This window comes from Rosa rugosa, chromosome 6 (genome assembly GCF_958449725.1).
Source record: "Rosa rugosa chromosome 6, drRosRugo1.1, whole genome shotgun sequence".
In the NCBI taxonomy this organism is placed as follows: domain Eukaryota; kingdom Viridiplantae; phylum Streptophyta; class Magnoliopsida; order Rosales; family Rosaceae; genus Rosa; species Rosa rugosa.
Genome location: NC_084825.1, coordinates 37692367 through 37710254, shown reverse-complemented (window position 1 = coordinate 37710254; position 17888 = coordinate 37692367). Strand labels below are relative to the sequence as shown.

At 38.2% G+C, this 17888-nt stretch overlaps 2 long non-coding RNA genes across 2 annotated transcripts; both read left to right on the top strand.

Moving 5' to 3' along the window:
• Positions 1-939: 939 nt before the first annotated feature.
• On the top strand, positions 940-2984 carry LOC133713691 (uncharacterized). The gene is made up of 4 exons (XR_009848199.1): positions 940-1173; positions 1257-1385; positions 2519-2626; positions 2722-2984. It is a non-coding gene; the product is annotated as an uncharacterized LOC133713691 (long non-coding RNA).
• Position 2985: 1 nt separating this feature from the next.
• Positions 2986-4294, top strand: LOC133713690 (uncharacterized). Its single transcript, XR_009848198.1, has 4 exons — positions 2986-3208; positions 3385-3438; positions 3789-4027; positions 4120-4294. It is a non-coding gene; the product is annotated as an uncharacterized LOC133713690 (long non-coding RNA).
• Positions 4295-17888: the final 13594 nt, after the last annotated feature.

Genomic DNA, 17888 nt, shown 5'->3' with positions numbered 1-17888 from the left:
TATATATATATATATATATATATATATATATATATATATATACGTGAAATATATATGGGTTGGCGATTTTGTTGGTTGATGAAAACAATATGCATGAGTATGCTTATTTATTATTTTGAGTTGTGGCTTTTCGGAAAACAAATTATTGTGGAAATGATGATTTCTATTGTTTTGGAAAGCATTGAGATTTGTGTAACATTTTGAGTCATGTGTGACTTCTTTAAATGTTTTATTCCGAGGACTGAGAGGCCCAAGGAATTAAGGTCACAAGTAGGTGACTTTAGGCAGTAAATCGAGTAATCACGTCTTTGGCCAGACAAGTGGTTATGATTCAGTTAGAGCTTTAGTCTGTCTGCCAGTGTATCTCATGGGGTAACGGAACGAGGTTATTTCTAACTCATGAGTATGTGTTTTAAGGAATCAAGGAGTGAGTTGCTTTCTTTATTTACGATTTGAAAGGAATCAAGGTGTGAGTTGCTTTCTTTACACTATGTCAATAAACTCATCAGACGACAGAGCTCAGACGACAGAATGGTTGTTTTCTGTTGTCTGAATAATTTTAACGACAGAATGAAAAAATTCTGTTGTCTGAATATAGTGTATATCATAGTAAATCAGTTTTCTGAAAAAGGCTCTGTTTCAGACAACAGATTTCTGTTGTGCATTACACTGAGATTGAATTAGTTTTGGTTGTTTAGGTTTTTTTTTTTTTTTTGAAAGAAACTGTTTGAAAAGGTTATGTTTCAGACAACAGATTTCTGTTGTGCATTAAACTGCTATTGATTTAGTTTTAGTTGTTCACTTGTTTGGATATTTTTTTTTCCCTTTCAGTTTGGTTTTTTGGTACAACATAAATACATATTCGTCTAACACTCCATGAAATTTTGGCCCGACAAATTTATCAAATTGAGAGAAACCTAAAAACCGTCTCTCAGCTCGCTCTCACTCTCAAACCCTTCTTCTCTCTTGCTCTTTCTTTCGCTCTCGCACACAACAGAAATCTTCGAACTGAAAACCCAATCCAATATCAATTTCTTCCAATCCAACATCGAACTGAAAACCCAGAAAAAATCTCAACCATCTCGCCTCGCAAACTAGAAAACCCCATTCCAGCCAAAGGATCTCAGTCTCAATCCGTATCTTGGTCTCAATCTGAATCCGCATCTGTCCTTGGTTAAGTGTTAATAGATTTAGGGTTTTTGTTGGATTGGGTATTTAGGGTTTTCTCGATTAAGTGTTCATCTCACTTTGCCTAGGCGATTGCATTGGGCAGCAACATAGGCGGTTTAGGCGGAGGCTGTTATCTATTGAATCCAAAATAGGAAGAGGAAAGTTCAAGGGCAAGCCCACGGGTCAGTGCCACTTCTGCACTCACGAAGAGATGGGTATTCAATCTCTCTCTCATTCTTTCACTTTTTCCTCTATTTCTATATCTATTTGCAAGGTCTCAGTTGCTTGGTGTTTTCTCCACCCACAAAGAGATGGGTATTCAATAGATGAATTTGTAAATGTTTTACGCATTCTAATTTTGAATTTGGGGTCTTCATCTAAAAGCTCGTACTTCTTTCATGAAATTTTCTTCCTTTAATGAACTTTGGTCCAGATAAGTTCTAGGTTTCTGGTAGTGATTTGGCTTGAAATTTGGTCTACCCTTATTGGATTATTGACTGAATTGATTCAATTCCAATGGTTTAATTGTAATTCCGAATTGGGATTAGATGATTGAATTCATTTCAACCCTTATGCGGTGAATAAGGTCATAAATACAGTTAAATTTGTTCTTCCTCACTACTTTAGCTTCGGAAAAAGTAGAGAGACTTGCCTAAACTAGCTAATTTAGGTCAGCTTTGAATAAGGTCAAAGCTAAAGTAGAGAGACTTGCCTAAACTAGCTAATTTAGATATATGGTTAATTTAATAATAACCAGAATAAACAAAACAATTCATACACAATGGGTTTGGAAGTTATTAGTTGCCTTTTCTTTTGCTATTCGATCACCTTATAGATTGGTCTTTGATCATCCCCTTTATTTCTGTAGTTCTTTATTAAGTAAATAGTTATTTTTCTATATTCTAATAGATATGCAGGTTGTTTGATGGTCATTGCTTTCTTTTTTCAATTCTTTTGCCAATGGTTTTGTTAATCTCACTTCCGTGATCATGTAGTCAAAGCATTCTGTAGTCATGAAGTATCAATGTTAAAGTGGGCCAATTTCCTACATGTCCTTCATTGTTTTCTATTGTAGTCATGAAGTTTATTTGTTCCATTTTTTTACCGGTAATGATTAAATAGTTATATCAGTTAGTTGCTTTCACATTTAGTATGTTTAGAAATTTAGATAGTATATTTGTACATGTTTGGGAAATCAAAGTCAACCTGCAAAAGCCAAAGACAGAGAAATAAATTAGGGCTTAGCTTCTGTGGTTCATTTGGTTTTTTATTTGTTCTTATATGAGTATTTCACAAAACTTGTGTAATCTGACCTGAATAAGTCTGATTCGTCATGTGAATGGTGTAGTTTTTTCGATGGCTTTTTTGGTGCTGGTATATGATCCAACATATTTAGTGAGCAATATATGGCGGCATGAACAATTAGTGAGAGAGCATTGTGTTGAATATGTATAAGGTACTCTCATCAAGATACAAGTGCACTTATTACCTTTCATATTATTAGAAGGGTAGACATATGGCTCTGATTTGGTTACGAACTTGGTTCCGTAGGGGTGAGATGGTTGGACCTGGACACATGGCAGCTCTTGAGGAATGAGGTTTTCCTTTTGATATAATTTGGTGAATTGACACCTTTCACTCCTCCAAAATTACAGGTAAAGGAATGTTTTGTAGTTGTATTTCTTTAGTTACTCCATTAAATACTACTATTATCAGATGGTTGTGCACTCGGGATTTGCCGATAAATGGGATTAATTTAGTGAAAACAATTCTTCATCTTGCACTATGCATTTTGTATGTGTTCTTCAATTGTTTTCTTTGGTTAGTTTTCTTATGAAACATGTTATGTATATAGATGTCTGCAGACATATATGCCTCTGAATGATAGCATTTTTTGCATTCTTGATTTGGATGATGGATGTGAAAGGGTGCTCACTGATTTGTTGATTTTTTTTGGGTTACCTGTGGTCAATTGGAGAAGGAAACAAATCTTATCGAGGGAGTTTCATGGTTAGATTGTGGCCACCGTGAAATGTAGGTAAGGAACTGTTGATATTATGTATTACTGCTGATGTCAAAGTTTATAGTAGCTTTAGCATTTTTTGTTTTTGTATTTTTTTTTTTTTGGAAATTAACTTTATCATTTTTGAGCTCTGCCAACTATAATTTGATCTTGTCTGATATTTATTCTGGTTGGAAGTTTACTTTTTACAGGTTTGGTATCCATCTCTGAGTGTTGACCCTTTAAAGTAGGGTGATTTCTTGTAGGTACGCATGTACTTAAGAAAGCATGTTTATACTACTTCTTTTTGAAAGATTGTATTTGACCTGAGATGGTGAATTCTTGTCTAACATGCACCTCTCAATTTCTCAGATGGGGTAAAGTATTATGTTAAATTTAGGTCAATAACCCTGTATGCTTTGTATTATTCCACTCAAATTCGATGCTTGTTTCTTTGGCCTTCATTCAAAGGCTCTATAACCGAACTTTTACCATTCTATTTTTGCATCATATTATTTATATGATATAGTGGTTAGTAGTGATGATACTTTGGTTGGTATAAATGGTTAAAGAACTTCAGTTCGTGTTCTTTGTACTTCCAAAATTTTATTGATAGGTGGAGAATCAGGAAGGAGTCGCAAACTTTGATGATATCCTTGTAAATTCAGATGCATTCATGGTGGCACGAGGTGATCTTTGAATGGAAATTCCAATAGAAGATATTTTTTGGCTCAGAAAGTGATGATCTATAAGTGCAACATCCAAGGAAAACCTGTTGTCACGACAAGACAGATGTTGGAACTAGCAGTTGTTGAATATGTTGATGAATTGTACAAGTTCTACAAACTTGAAGAGGTAATCCCTTATCCTTTTTCCCCCTCCCCAGATCTTCCCTTTTAGGCTTCTTCTATTATACCTTTTCTTACACTTGAATATTACTTATGCAGGATGACTACCGAGTTGGAGATTACTTGGACATTGATCAAGTCTGGGTTGAATGGGCAAGCATGCTGTCAAGTTTCAGATCACTAGTGTTGTATGTCTGTGGTAGATCAGTAGTTAGGAATCATTTTGTGCATATAGCTAGAACTCACTTTGGTGGCTGTAATGATTCATGATGATATTCAAATAAATAGATCAATTTTTATAAAATTGTGTCGTGCAAATGCTCTTTTTAAGACAGAAATAAAAACCAATTAAAGTTGACATCCAAACCAACATCAGACTACAAAATTTAAGAAAATGTCTGTTGTCTGAAGTCACCATAAATAACAGATGAAGTAACCACTGCAAGTGGCCTAGTGGTTCTTGTCTAGTTGGTGTGCTCCCTAACCTAGGTTCGAACCCCGAAGCTGTCAAAGTGGCCAGGCACTGTGCTGCAATGCACAGTTGGAGCATTTCACATGGAAGCCTTTTAGTTCCCTTTGACAAAGTCAAAAAAAAAAAAAATAAATAAAATAACAGATGAAGCGGACCAATTGTATTATTTATGCTAGTCAGACAACAGATAATTGTGATTTTTAATTGAATCACACAATAGAAAGGCCCAAGAAAGTTCAAGCCTCTATATATTCAAACGACATAATTCTGTCTTATTACTCAAAATTAAACAATAAAACATTCTAATTTATATGTTGTCCACCATTGATTCACACAACAGAAAAAATCCAAGATAGTTCAAATCTCCATATATTCAGACAACAGAATTCTGTTGTCTTAATGAAATATAAACGATAGAGTTTTATGAAAAGATGTTGTGCAGAATCTTTTATAACAACATATAACTGTTGTTTTGTTACATCTTTAACCTCAGAAAGTCATAATTCGGCATATCTCGATATAATCAGACAACAGATTATTGGCATGTCTCTGTTGTTTGAGTGAGATATAGACCACGGGTTATATCTATCGTCTGAAGACCTAAGAGACATTAGGCCAATAGACAACAGAAAATTTCTGAATCAGACGACAGTCATCGACTGTTGTCTGATGACTTTGGTGACATAGTGTTATGTCATGTTGATAGAAATCAAGGTGTGAGTTGCTTTCTTTTATTATCGTTTTGAAATGAATCAAAGAGTGAGTTGCTTTCCTTTATGACGTGTTGTAAGGAATCAAAGTGCGAGTTGTTTCCTATTTATCAGTGTGAGTTGTTTGCTTGTTGGATTGAGTTTACTCATACATGTTTTCATAAGCTTACCGGGTTCGTTGTGTGGCAACTCGGTGTACTATTCAATGGTGTAGGGGTAAATCCTGCAGGTCAGGACAAGCATGGCTGAAGCTGAGACTTTGGATTGACAGCTCTACGGTAGGAAGCCAATTTTGTGACTTTATCGTTGATAAGACTTCCGCTATGTAGTAAGCTCTGAGGAGCATTTACGTTTTATTTTGTTGAGACAATTTAATTCGTAACTTGTGTAGTATATGACTCTGCGGAGCAAGTCTATATTGACATAGTAGGTTCAGGGCATCAGTATGTACTTTGTTTAAAAGGAAAAAGTTTCCACGTATTTTGTATTGATGGCTGGACTATCACGTCTATATAATTTTGAGAATTATATTGATTTTTAATGTTGTTTTAAAATCGGGGCGTGACAGGGAGCAATTTCATACAATAAATAAATAAATAAGGGCAAACGTTATAAATGGTCCCTGTGGTTTGAGGTCATGACTGTGTTTGCCTTTGTGGTTTAAAAATATCTAATTTTGGTCATTTGGTTTGATATATTAACTAATGGTCCAACTATAACATTCTGTCTAACACCCAATTGCTGATCTTTATTAAACTTTTTTTTTTTTTTTGCACATGCTCAAGATTGATACGTCTACTGAAAACATTACATAAGTATCAAACACTTCAAGAGTTCATGAAGTGATTACTTAGTTGTGCATTACATGTAATGACCAAGACTAGCTCACTGTTTGTTTTGATTTATTAATTTTTTTGTTTTATCAGAAAGCAGGAGATTCATAAAAAAGATGACAATTGTTTGATCTAGACCAAATGCTAGTTCGCCAGTGGCAATTTGTTTGAATCTTTTCGTTTTTGTTTTTATTTTTTATTTTAGAGTAAAGATGGAGATAAACATATACATAGCATAGTGACAAATTTGTATACCAGTAATAGCCTCACCCTAAGAAATGCCAAAACTCTTACAATATTTTTTTGGTCTCAGTAGCGTGAGGTAATTGACAAGAGTACTAAAATAATTGGTTAGGCCGCTTACCTAATTGAGTTGGGCGATTAATTGTATATCTACTATTAGGTGCGGGAGCAATTTCATACAAAAAAAAAATTAAGGGCAAACGTTAAAAATGGTCCCCGTGGTTTGGAGTCATGACTGTGTTTGCCCCTGTGGTTTAAAAATATCTAATTTTGGTCATTTGGTTTGATATATTAACTAATGGGCTAAATACTGGTTACTACTCTGTAGTTTAGGTCTGAAATCAATTCAGTCCTTGTAGTTTCAATTTCATCAAAAACACCCCTATGATATCTAATCTCATATAATAGCTCATTCTGTTAATCATCCATCAATTGGAGCTGTCAGTATCTGACGTGGCATGCCAACTCAGCAGCAGTGGGGCCCACTTGGAAGGGAAATTTCCAAAATTGTCCTTGGCTCGTATCTGACCCAAATTATAGCTAAAAACCCCATTACGCGTCCCATTACCCGACCTTCCTCCTAAAACTGTCTCGAGCCCAAAAAAACATTAGAGAAAGCAAGAATCCTCACTCTCTTGCTTTTAAACCGAAAAAATGGGGAAGGCTGAATGAAGACGCGAAGAAACGAATGCGTGTGGCTTGATTCGAAGAAGATTTCGACATGGCCGGCAATGAGATTGACATTTGGATACTCAGAAAAACAAATGGTGGATATGAAATTCCTCATTACGGTGAGTTTGGTGTTTAGGGTTTTGGATGACTGTTTTGGATTTCTATTTAAAATCTTCTAAATCAGATTTGGGGTTTTGAAATTAGGGAAAAAGGGTTTGATGTGTTGGGTTTCAAATCTTCGATATTGGGATTAAAGGGTTTCGGTGCAGGGTTTGTTTGAGGTTTAGGGTTTGAAATTTATGATTCGAAATTTTGATATGGGAAAAAAAAAGGTTTGGGTTTAGGGTTTCATATCTTGTGGGGTTAGGAAGTGGGTTTACGTTTTCTGGGTTTCATATCTTTTGGGGTTAGGACCTGGGTCTATGTTTGCTATTCTTCACTCTCTACTCTGTTCTAAGGAAGCTCTGTTGCTGCGAAAGAAGCACCAACTGAAACAAATGCCTTCGATTTCGATAGACTACTGCCCGCTGCGGGTTGGGTGAGACGGGCATGGCAGCCTTCGGAAGATCAGCTCTTGTCTGTCACCAGTTCGGATTCTGTGGTGTTCATTCGCATTTTCATCTTCAGGTTCGTGATGGAGGGACTAGTAGTGTTGAAGGGTATATTGAATTTCAGTTTGATTTTGAATTGGGTTTAGTTTTTTATTTTTTTATTTATTTGTTTTGGTGTGTGTTCAGTTTGAGAGTGTTTGGGTTTGTTGGGATTATTGGGATTAGTGTTAGGTGGATTTATGCCCTTAATAATGTCCTACTCTAGGTTCGTAGGGCGAGGTGGACGTTGTCCCGGTTTATGCACCTTGAGTGCCGTGTCTGGCCTAGGACGGTGGCGAGCTTCGTGCATTGTCAAATGGTCGCAACCTCCTAGTGGTAGAATGAAACCATGTGTCACCGGATTTATTTTTCAGTGGCAACATAGTGGGAAAGTTGGTATTATTAGTCTATTGTGGCTCCGTGTGAGCATTAATTATCTTTCTGGTATGTCGCCAAAATTGTAAAGCAAATGGAGTAGCCAGTTGTGCACTCTTTGCTAATTGGTGCGTGTTAGAATACACAATTTAGTAGAGACTTCTGATATTATTTCAGAATATTCTCTTAAGGCTTATTGTAATTTGGGGTTTAGGCTTTATGTCACCCCCCCCCCTCCGGCCCCCCGCGTATTCTATGGTTTCATTAATGGTTATTGCTTAAAGACAATCGTTTTGGCCCTACCTCAAAAAAAAAAAAAAATCAAACCACATAGCCAAAATTAAATAATTTTAAATCACAAGGGAAAACGCAATCACGACCGCAACCCAAGGGGATCATTTATAACGTTTGCCCAAAAATGAAAACTTTTTAAAAATCACTACCACAACTTTTTCAATATTCATAAGATACAAATTCAAAAAATCAACAAATTTTAAAACTTCAATAAACCAAAAGCCAGAACGACACATTACATATCTTTTTACTGTCATCTATAGATAGATAAGAAAATATGGTATATAAGATAGTACCACTTATTAAACTCACTTATTAAAAAATAGGGTTAATTACATATAAGTGCATATTTCAATGTTTTTTTTGCCATAAGGCCACCAACTGTTTTTTTCCCTCATAAGGCCACTAGATTAAAAAATGTGTTAAATTTTGGATATAAAAAACCAACATATTTACATAAATGCCACTAGAGTAAAAAGTCAAAAATCATCCTCTCTCTCTTCTCCGGCGAGGTCTCCGGCCAACTCCGGCGGGTCTCTGGCCAACCCTGGTGAGTCTCCGGCCGACCTCCGGCGACTACAAAAGTTACTGTCACTAACATCAAAAGCTACTGTCGCTGGCAACAAAAGCTACTCTGGTGAAATTTCCGGCAACCTCCGGTGAGGTAGCAAAAGCTACTATCATCAGCAACAAAAGCTACTGACAACTTCCGGCGAGGTAACAAAAGCTACTATCATCAGCAACCAAAGCTACTGTTACCAAAAAAAACTTTTCTCCCCAAAACCATAATCTACTATCCCCACAAACAAAAGCTACTATTACCAACACCAAAAGCTACTCTAACCGACAACAAATGCTACTCTTACAAATACCAGAAAGCTACTCTCACCAGCATCAAAAGATACTCTCACAAACACCAAAAGTTACTGTCACCAATAACAAAAACTACTATCACCAACACCAGTGAGCTACTCTTACACTAAAGAGCTACTCCAGTAACAGAAGCTACTTTGACCATCAACAAAAGCTACCATTACCAATACAAAAAGCTACTGTCACCAGTAAGAAAAACTACTATCACTAATACTAAAAACTATTCTTAAAGACTTGCAATGCTCAAACCGAAGCTACGGTTAATGTGTTAAAAAAAAAAACTACTCCAGCATAACAAAAACTAATGTTAATGTGTTAAAAAACTATTCCACTATAACACACTAAAACCAAAAGAAATCAAAACAATACAAACTAACAAAACCATCCCCCCATCATACAAGAGCACAACTCTTTTTCTCTCCCCTGCAAAATTCCACAACAAATGAATTCAAACAAATCCAAACCGATTCATTCCAATAAATCACAATCAAATCAAACCAAACACCGTCTAATTTTTTTTCGATAACAAAAATCAAGCTAGATGCCGGAAATACAAAATGAAAATCAAGCACCTGAAAACGTAAATAGAAAGAGGGAGCAAAGGGTCAACAGATTGAGAAGAAGATTGGATTTAGATCTGAGAGCAATTTGCAGCTTCTGCTACTTCCATGGCGTTCCAGCTTAACCACTCTGTTTTCACCTTGTTAGGATTCAACGGAGCCGAGGCTTGGAGACGACAGAGTTGTGGCTTTGAGACAACGGAGACGAGCTCATCATGACTCAAATTCGACACCCGCCGCTCGCTTCTCGCCGCCACCGGTTAAATTCTTCGATTAACCAATGGAGAGAGATTAGTTTTCGATCGGAGCTTTGGGGTCGCCGCTGAGGAGTTTGGAGGCTTGACGATCAGAGCTTTACTCCGGAATCGATGACTATGTTTTCGCGCCGGGCGGTTCAGTATTGCCGGAGCCGAACGAGTTGGTGTCGGAGGAAGGGTTTGCTGGAGAGAGAGAGAGAGAGAGAGAGATTCATTTTCGATTGGAGCTTTGGGGCCGCCGCTGAGGAGTTTGGAGGCTTGATGATCGAAGCTTTATTCCGGAATTGATGACGGCGTTTTCGAGCCGGGCGGTTCTGTACTGTCGGAGCCGAACGAGTTGGTGTCAGAGGAAGGGTTTGCTGGAGAGAGAGAGAGATATGTAATTCTATAAAGCGATCTAATTGATTTCGTTCGGCGAAAGGGCAATATGTTCAGATATGAAATATTTTGAAGAAGCAAGTGGCCTTATGTGTACAAGAACATATAGGTGGCCTTATCACAAATTAAAGTTTCAAATTGACACTTGTGTGTAATTTTCTATAAAAAATAACTTGAATCCTCTTTCGTCAAATCTACTCCAAAAGATTCGCTACTACCACATGTAGTAGTTTGTTGGATCAAAGTATGAAATCTTAAAGAACTAGAGCCCGTCAGCCTGGTCCATTCTTGGGCCCATATCCAAAAAAAGCGTCGAACTGAGCGCATCAAACGTCCCAAAAATTGCTTTGGGCACCCAAATAGAATAGTGCATCCCACAGTTTTTCCCACATGCTTCACCACCGGTCCTCCCCGCCACCCTTTAGGCTTCTCACACGGCAGCACCACGGCTAGACCTGCGTTCCCACCGTTCACCGTCGAACTTGACCCCATTGTCGCACCTGCAGATCGGTGCTCGACGACTCTCTCCTGCTGATTGAAGTGAAAGGTCTCTCGCCTCTCTGATCTGGGCCCAGAAAACATACTTTTTCCATCGATCTTCCTGCTTTGTTGTCGTCAGCCTCCAACCAGGGCTCTTTACTTTCTCTGCCTCGGAAACCGTCCTCTGGTGTGAAGGAGAACTCCGTGGGCCAAAGAAAGAAGCCATAATCTTAGTGTGCTTAGTTAGCTTTAAAGGAACTCGCGGGCCTTCAAAATTTCTAGTTGAGCCCAATTTCAGTTCACTGAGTCCACATGCATTTTCCTCTATTAGAATCTGGACGCATGCATTGTCCCTAAACTGGGCTTGAATCACTTAATAACTATTAAATAGTGACCTTCATGGATGGTAGAGGTATTGTCAAGCTACCTTATGCAATTATGCATGAATAGAAAAAGTCTGTAAATTAGAAGCAGTTTATTGAAAACTGCCATTACCTGAGAAACCCTTAGACCATTGCATCATATGCGTTCCTCGAAGAAGCAGGAATGACGAATATCTATAGCTTGTAGTATCGAAGAAGTACGAATGACGCAATTCTGATGCCTCCATTTATAGTACATCGCAACAATATGTGTTTTCAATTATATTATCACTTTTATTCTCGGATATATTAAAAAAAAATTTCTAAACTAACAAAATCAAATAATGTGTAATCAACCAATAATGTTTGGTATGGTGGATACACTATTTCATTCTAATAAAATGCGAGGACGTACTTCTAGCCTAAAAGTTCTAAATTGGTGGCTCCCCTTATATAAAAATGAATAAATGAAGTGAAATCGAAAAGGAAAAAGAAATAACATGAGCTGTGCTTGGTCAAACATGATAACATGACCGCCATAGATCACAAAGCTTAAAATGTAAGTAAGCTGAAGAAGGAAGACGAACTTACAGAGAGAGAAAGCAAGCACTAATATTCAGCAATAATGAAAGTCTTGCTCATTATTACAACACCTTTAGGCTATTTATAGCAACTCAAAAACAGAAAAAGACAAACCCTAGCATGGGTATTTATTACAGCCTATAATCTTGCCAGCATGGCATAATCCTCATCTCTTATCAGAGAGTCAACATTCTCAAGACCTGATGATGACCAGCATGATATAGTTGACTCATTAACACCTCCCCTCAATCTCAACAGGGGCTAGCACACTGAGATTGGAACAATGTTATTTGAAAAGAGGACTGTGAAGACCCTTGGTGAATACATCAGCAGTTTGTTGAGCAGTTGGCACATATTGTAACAGCATGTCTTGTCTTTGCACTCTTTCTCTAACGAAATGGAAGTCATTGTCAAGATGCTTGATCCTAGAATGAAAGACATGATTAGAGCAAAGTGCTAGAGCAAAGAGATTATCACACTTTAGCAGAGGTGGAGCAGGTATCTTAATACTCAAATCACAAAGAATATGTCTCATCCAGGAGATTTCTACAGCAGTATTGGCAAGAGCTCTATACTCAGCCTCAGTGGAACTTCTTGACACAGAGCCTTGTTTTTTAGACTGCCATGAGACAGGACAATGTCCTAAAAACACAATGAACCCAGTTGTAGACCTTCTGTGATTAATCTCTCCTGCCCAATCTGCATCACAGTATGCATTAATGTATGGGACACTGTGTCCAAATCTGTAGAATAAGCCCTTGCTCAATGTACCTTGTAGATATCTCAAAATTCTCTTGACAGAAGCAAAGTGAACATCTGTAGGTGAAGACATGAACTGACAAACTGTATTCACAGCAAAAGCAATATCTGGTCTAGTGAAAGTAAGATATTGTAATGCACCTACAATACTTCTGTATAGAGTTGGATTGGATAAAGGAGTCCCTTCATTTTGAAGCAATTGATTATGAGGAAGACAAGGTGTAATGCAATCCCTGCATGACTCTAAACCAGCCTTGGCAATAAGATCTTTTGCATATTTTTCTTGTGAAAGGAGAACACCATTCTTCTTGTACTGAACTTCAATGCTTAAAAAATAGGATAAGAGACCAAGATCTTTCATATCAAAGACTTCACCAAGTTCATGAACCACAGTTGAAATACCAATTCTATCAGAACCTGTAATCACAATGTCATCCACATATAGGAGCAAGGCTATCATTCCATGATCAGTGCACTTAACAAAGAGACTTGGATCTGAGTGTGAATATTTGAAGCCCAAAGCAGGAAGAAAGTTGGTAAATTTCTCATTCCATGCTCGAGGAGACTGTTTTAGGCCATACAAGGATTTTTTAAGAAGACACACATGGTTTGGATAGACAGAATCGACAAAGCCTTGTGGTTGATGCATGAACACTTCTTCTCTAAGATCACCATGAAGAAAGGCATTTTTAACATCAAGTTGCCTTAATTCCCAGTTATTCATAGCAGCAAGAGCAAGTATAATCCTCACAATACTATGTCTAACAACTGGACTAAAAGTCTCCTCATAGTCAAGGCCTTTTTCTTGACTAAATCCTTGAGCCACTAATCTAGCTTTGAATCTAGATATACTTCCATCAGGATTTTTCTTGATTTTATAAATCCATTTGCTCCCAACAATGTTTTTCCCTTCAGGCAAAGGAACAAGAGTCCAAGTCCCTTGTCTTTTTAAAGCATCAATTTCTTCAATCATTGCAGTCTCCCACTCTGGTATACCAATAGCAGCTTTGAAATGCTTTGGTTCAATAGGATCATGAATGTCAAGTACAGAACTAAATCCACTAAAGAAGGCAAGGTCATCAAGTAGAGACTGTTGAACAACAGAAGAGTATGCACGAAACTCATGAAAAGACTTCTTCTTCACTATACCATTCTTGGCTCTAGTCATCATGGAATGATTATTATATGACTGATCTGGATCATTGATAAACTGCAGCTCTTGAGACAACATAAGTTCTTGTGAATTGTTCTCATCATCAGAAGAAGATAGAGAAGACATAACTGTAACACCATTATCACCATTGCTCTGAGAAGAAGACTCAGAAACACTACCACTATCATCATTACCACTAGAAGTAGAATTACCACTAGAAGTAGAATTAGTGGTACCGGTACCATCAGCAGTATGTATCCCCCCATCAGCCATAGCTGGAGAACCAGATAGAGGTTGAGAAGGGCTAGCAATAGGAAGCACAACTTGCAACTGAGCAGGTGTCAGGACAGGCATCAGGGGAGTGGGGGAAGGAGGAGACGAAGGAGAAGAAACAACAGGAGAAGACGAGACAGAAAAGGACTGAGAAGAAGAGGGGGAAGGGGAAGATAGTGGAGGAGAAACATGGGGAATTTGAAAAGGGAATAGAGACTCATCATGAACCACATGTCGACACATCCACAATTTGTTCTTGGCAATGCTATAACAAAAAACACCTTTAAAGCCTAATGCATAGCCTAAGAAAACACACTGAAGAGTTCGAGGATCAAGTTTGTCATGGGAGTAGGGCCTGAGATAAGGGTAACAAGCAGAGCCAAAAATTTTGAGAGATGACAAGTCTGGTGAAGAACCAAAGAGCTGAATATAAGGAGAAGACATGTGTAAAGATCGACAAGGCATGCGATTAATGAGATATGCAGAGTGAGCAATAGCATGAAACCAAAATGGTTTAGGAAGAGAAGCAGCTGCCATAAGAGTGATGCATGTTTCAACTAAGTGTCTATTCTTCCTCTCAGCAACACCGTTTTGCTGAGGAGTATGAGGGCAGGTAATGAAATGTAAAATGCCTTGTTGATCAAGAAATTTACGAAAAGCATTGCTATTAAACTCACCACCACCATCAGTTTGAAGGGATAAGATATGATGCTTGAATTGAGTAGAGACAAAGTTATAAAATTTGACAAAAGTAGCAAGAGTGTCAGATTTATTGATAAGTGGATAAAGCCACACAAATTTAGTACAATCATCAATGAAGGTTACATAGTATTTGAAACCCTCAAGAGACAAGCATGGAGCAGGTCCCCACATATCAGAATGTACCTTTTGAAATGGAACTAGTGACTTAGACACAGACTCAGTAAATGGCAACCTATGCATTTTACCACTAAGACAAGAAGAACAGACATGAGAGGACTTATCATTGCTAAACTTAACCTGAGACAAAGACAACATTTTTGCAGCTACATCAGATCAAGGATGACCAAGTCTATGATGCCAAAGAGAGGACTTCACAGCACCACCAATATAGGCAGTATGAATGGTATGATGTAAAGGCAGACACTTTGGAGTTTTGAACAAGAAAAGTCCTTCCCCATTACTCCTTCCTTTGTACAGAAGTGTTTTTGATGCCTTGTCCTGCACATATATGTCAACATCATCCATAGTTATATAACAATGATTGTCTTTGCACAACTTGTTAAAGGAGAGAAGATTCACAGCAAGATTAGGGACATGCAGGACATTATTGAGATGAAAAGTGTGTATCAGGTGTGATTTTAGCTGAACCAATATGTTTAACATGCAAACCTTCCCCACTACCAATGGTGATAGTGTTGTTGGACTCAAAAGGCTGAGCAATGGACAGGTTTCTTAGGTCAGAAGTCATGTGGTGAGTAGCACCAGAATCACCAATCCAAACTTCAGTGTTGACATTGTTCTGAGAGTTTGAAGAACTGGCACCATTGTGATTGGCATGAGCAGTCATAGCAGTGAGAGAAGCAGGTGGTTCAGCTCCTTGATATGCATAGTTGCTTCTATGGTGACAGTCAAGAGCAACATGACCTTTGAGTCCACAGATTTGACACACCACAACAGACAATGATGGATGATCTGCAGGAATATTGCTTCTGTAGAAGCAGTTAATGGCAGTTTGTCCCTTTTTGCTACAGATTTGGCACTCAGGTGAAGCTCCCACATTATTCCTGTACTCAACATTCTGAGTATTGGATGGATTTTGGAAGCACTTGCTTACTATATGACCCTTCTTATGGCAGATATGGCATTCAGTGTTTTGATAGCAGTTGTTAGCACTATGCCCTCTTTTTCCACAAATTTGACATTCAACAGTATTGAAACTCCTATAGCTTGCACCACCTGATGAGTCACCTGGAGAGTGTTTGGCATTAGTGTTCCAGGAAGAATGCTTGGTGTCAGTGTTATTCCAAGTGCCTTTGCCCTTATCTCCATTATAATTGCCTGAGGAATTTCCCTTAAAATTGGAGTTTCTAGCAGTCATGGCAGACATAGAACTATGGGGCAACAATTGTGCTTCAACATCCCTCTCAGCAGCCAGGAGTTGTGCCTTGAAGTCTTTCAAAGATATGGGGGAATCTCTTGCCCTGATCACAGTCTTAATCATTGCATATTCATCAGGCAGACCATTCAGAGTGACAACAACGATATCTTCATCCACTATAGAGACTCCCACAGAACTAAGTTGATCTCTAGCATGTTTGATGCGCAAGAGATACTTATCAATAGTATCAGTTCCTTTCTTGATGGTCTGCAAGTCAGTCTTGAGTTGAATAATATTGGCCCTGGACACAGTAGAGAACCTCTCAAGAAGAGAGAGCCATGCCTCATGAGAAGAACTAGCACCAACAATGATATCCATAATATCATCATCAAGAGTGGCCATCAACAAGCCAAGGAGAGCCCTATCAGTTTTCTTCCAATTTTTATAGGCAGTAGAGACCTCACTAGTAGCAACACCTTGATCAGTAAGAATAAAGCGAGGTGGAGAGACACAAGTCCCATCAAAGTAGTCAAACAAATCATTTCCTTCAAGAATAGACTGAAATTGGAAGCTCCACTTCACAAAGCTGTTATCATTCAAGCGAACAGTGATCATGCTTAGCATAGAGTTGATCTCAGATTGTGTCACAGTCATAGCTTCAAAGTTATCAAAGACAAGCACAAATTATAGAGGTTTTATAGATCAATTCTCACAGAGAATCCACAACAACACTATTATGTTATCAATCTATTATGTTATCACAAAGCGCACATCAATTTATGAGAAAATATGTCTTCGCACTTCACAGGCTATAGATCCAGATACTTCAAGCACATATGAACAGTAACAGTTCACAAATCCAGAGTAACAACATGAAATTGTAGATCTAGAGTGAAATTGAGCTCACCGGTAGGAGCCATGAGTGATATGAAGCTTAGAGTGAAGATGATAAGCTCGATTCTCAAAGACAAAGCCAAAATCACAGATCTAGGGTTTTCAGTTACCTGATGAAGAACAGTGAAGCATAAATGCAGAAGCAAGAGGTAGACGAATACATCTACAGTAAGAAACTCATCCACAGGATCAAGAGCCAAAGCTCTGATACCATGATAACATGACCGCCATAGATCACAAAGCTTAAAATGTAAGTAAGCTGAAGAAGGAAGACGAACTTATAGAGAGAGAAAGCAAGCACTAATATTCAGCAATAATGAAAGTCTTGCTCATTATTACCAGTGTTTTCAAAGGCGTCGCCGAGGCGAGCCCGGGGCGCGCTTCGGTGTGAGGCGACCGGAAATCGCCTTGCTCCCCCAAACTCAGACGTGCTGCTGGAAAAGCGGCCGCCTAGGCGACGGAGCGTCGCTTTTTTGCAGAGGCGGCGCCTCAGGCAGGAACGCGAGGAAGAAGAAGACGCGAGGTATTTTTTTTTAATTTTTCTTTCCGTCAAAACGACGTCGTTTTGACTATTTTTTTTTTTTTTTTTTATAAATTCCCGTACGGCACCGTTTTCTTCTAGGTCTCTTTAACCCCCAGAAACATAGTCGCGACTCGCGACATAATTTGATAGCAGAACACGGCGCAGCCAAGGAAGAGTGGAAAGACAAGTGTGTGGGTGCGTTGCTTGGCTGGTGGATCTACAAGGTACAAATTGCAATCTCACTTCACTTCTCTTTTCTTTTTTCTTCTTCAAGTGTTGGTTTGATTGAGGAACCGATGGTCTGGGTTCCATCTCAATTTTGTTTAGCTTGATTCTTTTTTTTTTTCTTTTCTTTTTTTCATATTCAAGTCTTGATCTGTTGGTGCGTTCCTTTGCTTGCGATCAGCATGGTTGTCTTGGTTGTATGTTTTGCTGCTGCACAATCAATTGCTAATAGTATTTTTGTTGTTGTTTGTGTTTGATGTGGTTGGTAATTGGATTAGCC